Source organism: Chinchilla lanigera, unplaced genomic scaffold (genome assembly GCF_000276665.1).
Source record: "Chinchilla lanigera isolate Chin_1 unplaced genomic scaffold, ChiLan1.0 scaffold00026, whole genome shotgun sequence".
NCBI lineage: Eukaryota > Metazoa > Chordata > Mammalia > Rodentia > Chinchillidae > Chinchilla > Chinchilla lanigera.
In genome coordinates this window covers 8,685,839-8,698,555 of record NW_004955427.1, presented here as the reverse complement: position 1 = coordinate 8,698,555, position 12,717 = coordinate 8,685,839, and the positions used below count along the sequence as shown (strand labels likewise).

At 40.9% G+C, this 12,717-nt stretch overlaps 1 long non-coding RNA gene across 2 annotated transcripts; it reads right to left on the bottom strand.

Moving 5' to 3' along the window:
- Nucleotides 1-3,595: 3,595 nt before the first annotated feature.
- Nucleotides 3,596-11,389, bottom strand: LOC102012559. Of its 2 annotated transcripts, XR_261242.2 has the most exons (4): nucleotides 11,301-11,389; nucleotides 9,736-9,849; nucleotides 9,185-9,272; nucleotides 3,596-7,481 (listed from the first exon to the last, which is right to left on the bottom strand). It is a non-coding gene; the product is annotated as an uncharacterized LOC102012559 (long non-coding RNA). The 2 variants fall into 2 exon arrangements; XR_001234415.1 differs by lacking the exon at nucleotides 9,736-9,849 and having other exon boundaries at nucleotides 11,301-11,366.
- Nucleotides 11,390-12,717: the final 1,328 nt, after the last annotated feature.

Genomic DNA, 12,717 nt, shown 5'->3' with positions numbered 1-12,717 from the left:
AAAATTAAATGAGATAAAACAAGTAAAGTAGTTTAGCACAGTGCCTGGCTAAGTGTAAGCACTTCGTAAGTATAAGCTCTTTTGCTTTTTCCTCTTTGAATTATGCTTTGACCAAGGTAGACAAAAACTACTAGAACAGAGGGTAGACACAAGCATAACATATGCTGAAATTCATACTGTGCTATGCTAGGTTATGGCCAAAGATCAAAATAGGACATGAAATGACTGAGGGTATAAAATAAATGCAACTCCACTGTAGACTTGTTTGTTCCCATCCTGGTGTTCCTGTTAGGACACTCCTTGGTTTCCTTGGAGATTCCAGAGCACAGAAAATGACATTACTGTTGGATATCCTATTACTCTTTCCATGAATGCAAAGAATAGTAATAATAATAATGTGGACGGGAAGGGGCCTGTCCTTGTGGCACACGGAGGGTCATGGGAACCTTAGTCTTCCTGCCAACATTACTCAGCTCATCTGTTTATTCATTCATGCCAGTACCTGATTCTCAGGATTCTGAAAATCCTGTTGAGAGCAGGCCCTCCAATCACACTAGACAGAATGTGATTAAAAACTTAGAGCTGTCTTTAGGCTAATAACTGCAAGAAACTGAATCCAAGTATGTGGGAGTGCACATAGATATTGAAAATACCGAGCCTTCATAAATATTATTTCACAAGTGGGAGCATTTCAGCTGGGGTTTTTTGACAAGGCGTAGGTTAAACTGTAATCAGCCTGCTACCTTCCCGAGGATGATTGGAGCCCTTGCTGCTTCAGTCATCTTAGGTGGCTGCAGAACATAGAAAAAGGCAGCTGGTGACTTGCTGTGAATTGGACGTGGCCTCTATTTGCTTTTCTCCCCCTATTCATATGGCCAGGGAATGTGCCTGGTTCACACAGGAATAAACACCATGCACATTAACTGGCCTGAGTGGAGGGCAGAGATTTGCTGTAGAGAGCGCCTGCTAAAAGGCCCCAAATTCATTTTAAAGTATGATGTTCTATTAAGCCTTTAATACTATGATATTATGTACCTTCCATACAGAGGGAGGTCGAACTATCCTAAGATGTCAGGGTTTTAGCTCCTGTCTCCCAGCTTGGCCGGAGACATGTCTTGTTGCATTAAAAGGTGCTTCACTGTTTAGGTTTGTTTGGTGTTTAGAAATGCTGTAACCATACTAGAGTCCTTTCTTAGTATGTCATCTGCCTCTGAGGAAAGACAGTCATGCAAAGAGCCAGTTGCAGCACCCTAATCATATCCAAAAACTGGGCACTTGGGCCCTGCATGAGGAATAAACACTGCTCTTTTCATCTGCAAATAAAGATAGTTCATGGCCACCTCCTTCTCACTTCTTACTTGAAACCAATCCCTCACTTCACACAGAAATAAAAGTACATTGCGGCTACTGGCATTATCAATGAATTTTCATTGGCAAAGATGTTCTGAGCAGTGAAAAATATAAATAAATTTGTTCTACACTGGAATTAACTATGGAACCAGCAAGATAAACACAGACAATTAATGGCATCCACGCAGGATTAATAAAAATGTTGTCTTAGGGGAAGGAAAAGTCAACAACGTTAATGAAAAGCAGTATCTCAGTGGAGTTAGTAAATAAATAAATATATATCTATATGTTAATTAAAGCAAGACCCAATTATGTCGCACTTCTTCCTGAGCTACTTGAATCATGAAAGTCTAATGTTAAATGAGGAAAATCAGCACAGGACATCTTGTCATCTGCATTTAATCAAGACTTCTGTGTCTCAGAAGAGCTTTTAAGATGGGTAGTTGCAGGGCTGTTTTTGAGTCTCATGTAAACTTGCACTGGCTTGGAGTTTACAGCTCTATATATCTGTAGTTTTAGCATCCGTAGTTTAGGTGTAGGAGAATTGTGACTGTAAAGCCACTTCCCTTGCAGTTTTCATTCTGTGATTCTGATGAAAATAAGCCATATTAGACTGATATAAGTAAAGTCTGTATCGATATCTATAGCTAAAATGATTAGGATGCTGTCGTTTTCTGGTAAGAACAATATATAAATGCCCAGTGAAGCATTTTGTTGAGATTTTTACTGCTTTTTAGTTGAATATTAAAGTTCATATTTGGAGAAAAGACAGATTTAGGAGGTCGTTTCCATTTGCTGTGTCTAAATACCTTAACATGGTCAATTTTCTAAGTTTTTCTTTCCATGTATGTCTATAACTAAAAACCCATGGTGAAATTTAAATCAATGCTCCTTGCTGAATTTAATGACAGGAATTCAGGAGAGGTGATGGAGTAGGACAGGAAGGAGAAGGTTCTCTCTGGAGCTCCCCCAGGCTCTAGGGGGCCAGCAGGAACCAGACCAGGAGAGCAGGTGACTGTGGTTGGCTCTGGAGTTGGATGTTTCACCTTGATTCATTTTTTTCCTACTTTTTTTTTTTTTTTGCTTCATTTCCTCTCACTTGTCAGGAATATTGCCAGGACTGGTGAAAAGACAAGTGAGATAACATGTCAAATACTGCAAAATCCTAAGAAGAAAGATGTTATGATATATAAATCAATGTCATTTCTCATTTCACTGTTAATTATGCAGGCTTCTTTTTCTGCCTCTTCCTTCTACAAGGGTTTTTTTCGATTTTTCTCTTTTATAAAGATATCATTTACTGGCTTGTTCACCCTGGAAGTACGTTGTAAGCTTATTTGTTGAGGCCTTGTTCTGTGCTGGACAGTATACAAGAGCCTAAGAATACAGGCCGGCTCAGGTAGACACAGCCTTTCCAAAACACAGTGTAGAAATTTAGTAAGTTTTGTGCTTTATATGCATCTTGATTCCCCCCTTTGTTACTTAGGAAAAAGGAAAAAGTAGTAATGTTTATTTCCTTTTGGAAATGTTTTGAGGACAACATAAAATAAGGTATTGCTAAGGCAAATTTGCAATGGAAACTGAGACAAAAAAGACTCCTGAGAAAGTAAAACCAACCAGATCTTTAAAAACAAAACAAAACAAAAGAAAAAAAACCTTATCCTTTCTTAGACTGCAAAACTAAGCAAAATTAATTAGGGTAAATTTTAGTAAATGATTAAATATGTTAGATAGGTATAAAACAACCTCCGCCAATCATAAGCAGCCTACAACATGTAATTATATGACTAGAGAATATCTAACAAGATAAAATTTAAAAATTAAAAAGGGAATTTTGTGCAGTCAAATAATTTTTCTGCTTCCATATTTTCCCCATAACTACTTACTTCTCCTGCTGTGCTATTGTCAGAGCACTTCTCTCATTCCGCGTGCTCTTCCCCAATTCATGAACTGCTCTGTACTCAAACTCTAAAATTTTATGGCCTCTCAGCTTTTTCTTTTACAGTATATAAAAGTGCCTAGTGCAACATAAGTAGGATTTTAACAAATGTTACTCTTTTTACCCCACTGATGAGAAGGCAAAGAGAAAAAACACTTCCCCATTTATTTATTTATTTTCTTAGGAATTGGGTAAAAGTTGAAGCTTCTGACTTAACAAAAAAAAAGAGCTATTTCAGACTGAACACCCGTTCACAGGTCAGAAATCAAAAGACGACAATAATTCAAGCCCAGATTTCCTTGCCAGGGTCCATTGCACCAGGGAGCCGATCCTTCACCCGAGTTGAGAAGTCCCCATTGAAATCTCAGTCCTCTGCGAGCAGGAGAGAAGGAAAGGCTGGGAAGGTGAAGACATGAAGGTGAAGCACACACAGCCCTGGTGTTTGCTCTCCTGGCCACCAACAAGAGCTGCCATGTGCAAAATGGCGAGATGGCTGCCATGTCACCATTTTGCCCTCTCGGACCCCAGTCTGCCCTTAGGTCCTACTTGCCAGCCACGGGGCTGTGGTAGGCACTGTGAGCATGGCGACCCTAGACCCTGATGACAAAATAAGTTTTGGCTCCATCTTGGGTGAATTCTGTTCATATTGAAGGAAAACAGGAGACTCCAAAATCCTCACAAGCACACGCACCCCTTCGTTCCCCTTGGCCTCACGCAGGCCCTCAGCCTCAGCTCTGAAGTTCGGTCGTACACTCAGCTCGAATCTCGAACTGCAGAGGAAACCTGGAGGGGCCGATGCAGGGAGCTGCTGTGCAGCAGTCTCACCCGCTCGCTGTCACTGCTGAACTGTGCGCCCAGAGGAAGCCCTGCGGCTTTCTGCATCTCGGCCTGTGCATGGGTAAAACGAGGGGCCATCCCGGAAGTCTCATGGCTTAACTTACACTGCTGCTCTGTCACTTCTCCCAGGAAGTGGGTCAGGACCCAGGATTGCATCTCTTCCCACTCTAGCCAGCAAGATACCAGGACGCAGCCTGCAGAAGGAGCCAGCACCCTACCTGCTATCTCAGGGTGACAAAAAGACCCCGGAAAGGAAATTCTGATGCAAAAAAAAGAGACCAACCCTCTACCCAACCTGCACCAGCCCCTGGCATGCCCATGGGCACCAGGCCCAAGTCAAGCCAGTGACAAGGCCCTCTCATCACTGAGGACCCCAGAGCAGGAGGATGGTTACCCAGAATGCCCTTGGAAAAATCAGCAAGGACCCATCAGCAGTCACTGTACGGTGGGAGGAGAACGTGCCGCAGGCCAGGCTGGTGAGCTCTACTTGGCATGTATTCAAAGCAATGAAGCAGGCAAAAAATACAGGAAAAACAGGAGATTCAACAAATTCTTTTTAAATCTAGGTTTCTAGTTTCTTTCAAATAAAAAGAGTAGATGATCTGGCTGCACCAGGGACTCAGCGCCTGGCTGGAGCAGAACAGCACAGTCCCTTTGGATGAAGGGCATACTCCCCAGCGCCTTGCACAGTTGTCACTTGATGTTAGTGTTTTGCTTGTAGTACAGAAACCTTCCTCTGCGCTCCCAAATCTACAAAAAGTGAGAAAAGAAAACATACACCCAGAGGACTGTGTGTTTTACCAGCAAGTGAGGAAAGCGTCTTTTTAGAAGGGAGGATTGCTAATGTTTACTGTACAAACCCTTAGCATGCTCTACTCATTTACACCACCTACCTGGCTCTTAAGAGAATTTGTGTTGCTGTTGTTTCCTGTCCCTGGAAAACTTGGAGAACGGAAACAGCAGATAGCCTGCAACTATTCATGCAAACCTGTCCTCCTCTGTCGGTCACGGTGGGATTACCTTGGGCCCCTACCTTGGCGGGAGGTCTGTGATTCTTAGCTGTTGCTTGCCTTACCAGCTACAGCAGATTGAACAAATTGTATCCACCAGGCTTTAGAGGGGTAGGAGAAACTAACCTGTAGCTTGTTTACTTGAAATACGAATAATAACATAAATTTCTATCATGGTCTTCATCTTTCAGAGAGATGAAAAATTCAGGCTCAGACAAGTAAGCAGCTTGCCCAAAAGGTAGAATTGGGGTATCATCTGCTCTAGGAAGGGGACTGGGAAGGTCTATTTTCCTTGCTCCTTTCCGTGGGGAGAGCAAGGTAACCTTCCCACAACCGCGTTCTGTGGTCTCCCAGTGTACCTGTAATATGCAACAGACTGGCCCTGCAGCTTAAGAGCTTCTCCCAGCCTCTCCTGTGCCACCTCCTCTAGCAGATGGGACAGGCTAGCAAGGAGCCAGCTGGCACCTGCTGCCTGATGGGTGGGCCACACCGGTGCAGGCTGACGGTGAAAGCTGGGCCCTGGAGCCCTCCGGGGAGTGCTAGCTACTCATGGACAAATACAGCGAGAGGCTCGCCCAGTTTTCTGCCTGTTTCCCAGGGTGCAGGGCAAGAGAAGCGGGAAGGTATTCATCCCACCTCTAAAGGGACCCTTAGACCTCTCTGCCAGCATCGTAACATGGTACAGAGAGGGAATACTGTAGTCATTTCCTGTGGATTCATTTACATATAGTCAACCTCAGTCTGAAAATATTAGATGGAAAATTCCACAAATTCAAATTCATAAGCTTTAAATTATTCACCAGTCTGAGTAGCAGGATGAAATCTTGCACCATCCCACCTGGGATGCGAATCATCCCTTTGCCAAGCATGTCTACACTGTATACGTTACCTGCCCGTTAGTTGCTTTGTAGTCATCTCAGCTAGCAGATAGACTGTTGTGGTACTGCAGTGCTTGTGTCCAAGTAACCCTTATGTAACAGCCTAATACTACGCCCAAGTGCCTGTCTCGTTCACCTCGCCTCATCCCATCATGCAAGCATTGCTTTGTATCACAGGAAGAAAGATGAATCCAATTTAAGATGTTCTAAGAAAGATGAGAGAAAAAGAGATCACACTTACATAACTTGTCCTATAGTGTATGGTTGTACTTCTATGTTATTAGTTATTATTAGTCTCTTATTATTCATAACAAACTTTCTTATAGGAATGTATGTATAGAAAATAACATAGCATATACCGGGTTTGGTACTACTTGTGGTTTCAGGCATCACTGGGGATGTTGGAATGCATCCCCTGTGAATGAAGAGGGACTACTGTCTAAATATCCTGGAAAAAGGAACATATGCAACACTGGCATTGGTGGAACTAAAGTACAGCCCAGTATGAGGACTCTGGGAGATTTCTCACCAGTCAGTCACTCATTCAGTCTTTTTGATAAATACCTACTATGTGCTGATACCTAGACAGTTTCCCCAGCAACCCTGCTTAAACCACATGATCCACAGTGATATATGTTTGCTGAGTATGAGTCATATCTGGAGAAAATGTTGAGAAAGTTTCCAGGCTTCTGAGTCTGAGCTTCAAATTCAGGTGGAAGCATCCAATTCACCTGTCATAGATGCATGTATGTGTCCTATCTGCCCCCCCAAAAAATTTAACCCCCAGAATAATGGTGTTAGAGGTGAAGTATGGGGGAAGTGGTCAGATTAGGCAATAAGGATAGGCCCTCGTGATGGGATCAATGCCTTAATAAAAAGAAGAAGACAGCATTTCTCTCTCCACCATGTGAACAGATAGCAAGAAGACAGCCACTTAAAAGCCTGGAAGAAAGTTCCAGAAGATTTGAGATCTATCATCTCTTTCATCTTGGGCTTTCCAGACTCCAGCACTGTGAGAAATAAGCATTTGTGCTTTAAGCACTCAGTCTATGGGACATTGGTCACAGCCCAAGATATCACCCATCTGAATTCCTGGGCAATGAATTCTCCAAATGATTACTTTGTAGAAGGATTTGATTTACTGCCTATACCAGTCAGAAAATCAGATTCAAAACTTGTACCCAGAATGTATGAGGATGGAGCCCCACTTTGGGTTTCAGGAAAGTTTAAGAATAAAAATTTAAGCTTCTACATCTTTGCACTCTACTAAGCACTTAAGTATGTTGTTATTCATTTAAATCCCAGAATACTCAACAGCAGGTTTCTTCAGACATATTTTATCGAAGGCATGTGAGACTCAGTGAGCAAAGCATATTCAAGGTCAGCCTGTTGGGAAGATACAGGCAGGTTTCAGCTCAGTTCCTCTGGCTTCCGCTGGTCTCCACATATCTGCCTTGGAAGGCTGTTCTGGAGGAAGACGTTTGGTTACAGATTTGAATTCCCTTTGACTTCTGGAAATACTTTAAACCAGCTCTAAACATGGTTTCTACGACTGTGTTCCCTTTTTTGTACGTGGACCAAAGGACAATGAATTTAAAACAAAGACTGGCAAGGTGTGGGAAGAAGGAAGGAGGGAGAACAGATCTAACATAAAAGTATATAGGAAGCAGCTCAGATTTTTTTAAAGAAAGAAAATAAAAGGCAGTGGAGGAAGCTATGTCTCAATACCTATACAATCGGAAGACCTCAGTCATTATTTACATCCAAACCTTACAAAATAGCATTTCAAGTCAGTATTTTAGATAATGTTGCTAGTTTTTGTTATGAGAAATTACAGCTACAAACTTCACATTTTGAATTGTACATTAGCAAAAGCATTTAAGCTTTTAACTTTTAAATTCATGTTCAACCGAGTGTAAACTGGTGAGTGTTTTTTGTTTTTTTGTGGTTTGTTTGTTTGTTTGTTGCCCAATACAAAAAGAACACGGATTCCAAAGGCCAGGAATCCTGATGACACATAAACACAGAGCTTAAGACAGGATGGTGTGCAGTGAGGGATGTGACTAGCTAGGAAGCATTCCCCCATAAATAAAGAGCGGTGATCTTCAGTGGCAACATGTTTTATTAGAAAGGACACTGGATAAGAACCTGGACTTAACTCCTGGCTCTCCTGTATTATAGGGACATGGCCCTGAGCAGCAGAGGTTACCTCTCTGAGCTTTCACTTTTTTCATCTGTAAAATAAGGAGAATAATATCTGTATTTCTCAACGCTATTAAGTTTGTGTAGATAAAGGGAAGTTTGGTTATCTATTTCCTTGAGTAAGATTTGGTACTTTGTATTTTTCTAAAAATTTGTCCATTTAATTTAAATTGTTGACTGTATTAGCCTAAAATTGTTCATTGGATTCTGTTAATATTCTTTTAATATGTATAGGATCTATATTGATGCTATCTCTCTCATTTCTGATGCCAGACTGGACTATTGAGTTTTGTGCACTGGATTAATTATTGTTACTCTCCTACTAGCATGACGTGAAACTCGGTTTTATTTTAATTCTATTTTTCTTTTTCTTTTCTTTAAAATAAAAATAAATAAATAAATGAATTTCTGACATCAGATAGGTGTTAAATGAATGTTTCCTTAATTGGAGTATATGGGTGCAAAGAGTCAAGTCTACAGTTCATAAATTGCTCCAGAATACTGGTTAATTAGTTCATTACTGCTCTATATCCTTTGGCCCATCCCCTCTCCTCCTTCTCCTCAGCCAAATTTTCATCCACCCAGTTGATAGCTGGGCAAAGGAATACAGAGAAGTAATAATAGAGATATGATTTAAGTTTACTAATGGGAGAGCAATTAAGATAGTTTTCAAGATGGTGAGATTTTTTTTAAAAGATGCAGTAGGTGTGGAGTATGGTTTCATGGAAGTACAGAAAGCCCCAGAATTTTCTGGAAGCTTGAGACACAAATGCTTAAGCTCAAGGAAAAAAAAATCTCAAATTATTATTCAAGGAAAAAATGACTTGGACTTGCTCCTCTATCTTTCTGTCACTAGAAAGCAAATATAGTTTGCCAGGAAATTTATCTGATCCAAAACAAACTGACTTCTGGCCGAAGGGCTCTGTCTAGCTAGACAACTGAGCAGTGTGTATTCCCAAAGCACACACCTGGAGTTGCTTCTTGCATCTACATCTTCTGGATGACCACGTCAGTTCTGCCGTTAATAAGACCAGTTGACCTACTTCAACTTGATGACTGGGGAATAAGGGGTAAAACCACAGTCACGCTGAACAGAATCAAACATGAACACCCAAATTTTACTATAGACACAGAGGAAAATAAAAATTATCATTCTTCCTGGACTCTAAGATGTGGATAGTGTAAAACTGTATTGTGTCTAAACATCAGGGTGGTAATTTTTTCTCTTCTCCTCTCTCACTCCAAGTGAGCAGTGACCTTCAAAGTCTGTAGACTTCAAAAGCTGCAATTAAAATAATAGTATCTCTTAAAAATCAATGCCATCTTGGAAAGAGGAACTAAAATGTGATGGGTCTGATCAGAACACTAACTTGCCTCTCTGTATGCTCAATGCATTGTGTACAGTATTATTTCAATATATGTTTGCAAAGACAACAAGTACTTCAACAAAATCCACACTGGATTTTTTTTATTAGGTAAAATTTCAAGCATGTCCTAAAATATAGAGTGTATACTTTACCCAGATTTAGCATTTGCAGCTCATGGCTTGTCTTGTTCCCTCTCTGCCCCAGATAAATTTTGAAACAAATCTCTTATGTCAGAACATTTCATCACCAAATGTTTCGGTGTGTATCTGAAAAAGACAAGGCCTACTCTTTCTGAAAAAATAAAGACAACATCATCACACCTTCCTAAAACTCATAACAGCTCCCATAAAGCAACATGAGTAAATTCCTTAATTGTTTCAAGTATTCATTTAGTATTTATATTTTCCTGGTTATCCTATAAATGGTCTCTATCACTGTCTTTTCTATTTTTAGGTGTCTTTGGTGACAAGGAAGAGCAATTCCCCTGAGTTGGCCCAGTCAACAGGAACCTCCACTACACTGTGTTCTGCAGTGACCTGAAGGTTGTGTGCCCAGGCCACCTCTCATGAACAAAGTAGCATGACATGTAGTTGTGTTTCAGTGAGTCAAAAAATGGTGGGGGACTGCAAGAATTTCTATAACAAAAGCATTGCTTATAGTTTTAAGTGCATAGCTCACACACTGAAACATACACATAAAAATGCAACATAGAATTGCATCCAGCTCAGGAATTGTGTCTTCAGCCACCGGCAGCACAATACTTCTTATATAATTCTGTTACTTTTAGAACAACAAAGGAATTGTGGGTCTTAAGCAATAAGCTTTTACCTTTGCTCAAAGGCTTTCAGGCAAGGAACCATGTATATGAGTAGACCCCCCCAGGAGAACTCAAGTGGGCCCAAGGTAGCTTTAGAGACCAGAGTAGCTACTATTAGCTTGATTCCATTGGTCCCTTTCATTGGATTCTAGCCAATTTTCCCCTAGTACCAACTAACTTCATTATGCTTTACTCTACATAGTCCTACAGGTGAGACAGACATTTGAATGACATGATACATTACACCAAGAGCTTTCTAACATTTTTGGCCACCATTGAATGTTTTCCTCAGGAACACATTAACATATGAGTGTGCAAGTGAGTATGTATGATGTGATATAGAGATATAGATATACACACATATTTTCTTTGAAACGAAAGTTTCACACACCATCATCCTTGCTATGTATGATATAGTCTGGTACTTTCTTTTCTATTCTATTACTTTGTAAAAAAGTATAAATGCTGGTTGTGACCCACTAAATTTATTTCAGAGAGCATAGGTGGGTCATAACTTTCATCTTGAAAGCTATATCCTACAGTGAAGGCAGAAACTGAAGACATCAAAGTGAAGTTCTTTGGAACCAGACTGATTCCAGCTTCTGGAATTAAGACTCATAAGAAATTGGATCATCATTACACTGTGCACTGGGACAGAATCAGAGCATGGCTGTATTTGTCACCTGACAGAACATTATATGACCAAGGTGAACAGACAGCCCTTTGCATGTAATTTGTATACAGGTTAAATCTGGAAAGTACATCAATACCGTCTGAAGATCTTGGAAAGCTGGTCAGGAGCCCTGCCTCTCCTACTGTAACCTACATGATCTGCACTTTGAAACAATATTCTCCCATCACACCAAACCAATTCTACTTTTCTAGCTCAATAGGTCATACCGTGCTCTCTGGAACCACAAAGGGGAGAAAATACTCTCTCCAAAACTGCTGCATGATGAATTTTTCTACCTCTATGTAAAGCTCTGCTCACAGGGCTTGTCTTCTGGTTTTCTGAGGGTCCTGTGACAGGAGAATTGGGCTGTAGACTAATGATGCTGTTGCTATAGTAGACTACAGTGCCTTACATTTTTCACTTCTTTCCACATAAAGAGATTCCAGCTCTAGGGAAGAAAAACAAAAAAGATAAGAGGAAAGAAAAATCCACACAATATCAGTAAGTTTCCCCTTGGGATCAAGTCACTTTCTCAGATGGTGTTTTCACAACATAAATTGTTTATGCATTCTGCTAGCTTTTAAAATGTTTGGAAAGAAATCAAAATTTCCCTCCTGGTTTATTCAGTGCCAAAAACTTAACTTCCTCTCAACATACACACACACAGACACACACACAAAGGCACACACATGTGCGCTCACACATATGCACATGGATATTAACATATGTGGAAATGAATTATATCACAGTGTTAATTTCCCACTTAACAGAAGCAGGGAGCTCTTTTTCCAGAATTTGATCAGCTTAAATGTGCTACTGTATGAATTTAATAATATTTTTGGTAACTAAAGAGAAAGAAATAGCCCATGAGTCATGAAAAATCCAAGAAGATTATTCTGATGTTTGTTTATCTTGAACTAAATTTGCAGGGAAATAAAATCACTCTGGAAGCTCAGACTGCACACTCACACTCTTTTGTATGAGTTAATTATACTTAACTGCTCTGTAATGTCCTGATTAATTATTTCCTGTTCCAGTCAGTTGATTGTGCATTTTGATATGAAACCTGCATCCTGATGAGAATCTTGGACCTATTTCTCATCTTGCTTAACGCCCCTGTAGAGCTGATCTGAACAACTAGATTCAAATAAGCCTGAATCTTCATCAGCACCCCAGGAGAGTTATGTCAGACTCAGGCAGTGACCGTGGAGCTGTATTTTCAGCCTGGGGCATGGAATCACCACTTCTGCACAGGCAGCAGTGAGCTGCAGTGGGGTGTACTGCACTGCTTGTGAAAAACACACTCTCTACCCTGCATGGCACTGGCGACTTGTCTTCCACCAAAAGGTCTCTGTGTGTCCAGAGTGATCAGGACACTCAAAGGCAGGACACTGCCAGGCGAGTCCTGGAGTTGGGAGAAGCTGTGGATATCAGTCTCCTACTGTAGCAACCCCCAAACTTGCTGGTGTAGAACAGTACAAGTCTGTTAGCTTACAGTTCCCCGTGGCGGAAGTCCCATGTTTCTCCTCCAATCCTGTTTCATCTTTTCCAGCTGCTAGAGGCCTTCACCTTCCTAGGTGCTTGACTCCTTTTCCAACTTCAGGGTCAGAACAGGATCTTTAACTCTCCGGCCTCTTCTATTCT